At 46.4% G+C, this 379-nt stretch overlaps 1 protein-coding gene across 1 annotated transcript in view; it reads left to right on the top strand.

Moving 5' to 3' along the window:
* The window catches only part of LOC113216725 (WD repeat-containing protein 47), a 90,912-nt gene that overhangs the window by 45,074 nt on the left and 45,459 nt on the right, over positions 1-379 (top strand). The window lies entirely within an intron of this gene.

Raw genomic sequence — 379 nt, forward strand, 5'->3', positions numbered from 1 at the left:
TATACGTATTACTTATTTAGATGTATAAAATTCTAGGTAAAATTACCTTTTCAGTAGCTTCTTTATTTAATATTGTAGTATATTTGGTGTTGGAATAATCACATGCAGACACTCAGGCTTACAGTGTGTCGTCGGAGGAAGGGCAGGCGGGAGTACTGCCGATGCATGCTGTGCGATAAGCGTGGGACGGGGTATAGAAAGGAGAGAGGAAGATATGCAATCCGTCGTTTTGTCGTGACTTGTGCTGATGTCAAATCGGTAGTATGGGGTACCCTGTGCGAGGCTAGGCGTCCTGCAACGTACATTGCGTCATGATCAGAGAAAGTGGTAAGGGCCCTGCCGCCAGTCCATACCCGTCTGTCTGTGGGTGCGACGTTTT

This window comes from Frankliniella occidentalis, unplaced genomic scaffold (assembly GCF_000697945.3).
Source record: "Frankliniella occidentalis isolate FOCC.00 unplaced genomic scaffold, Focc_3.1 Scaffold59, whole genome shotgun sequence".
Lineage (NCBI taxonomy): Eukaryota > Metazoa > Arthropoda > Insecta > Thysanoptera > Thripidae > Frankliniella > Frankliniella occidentalis.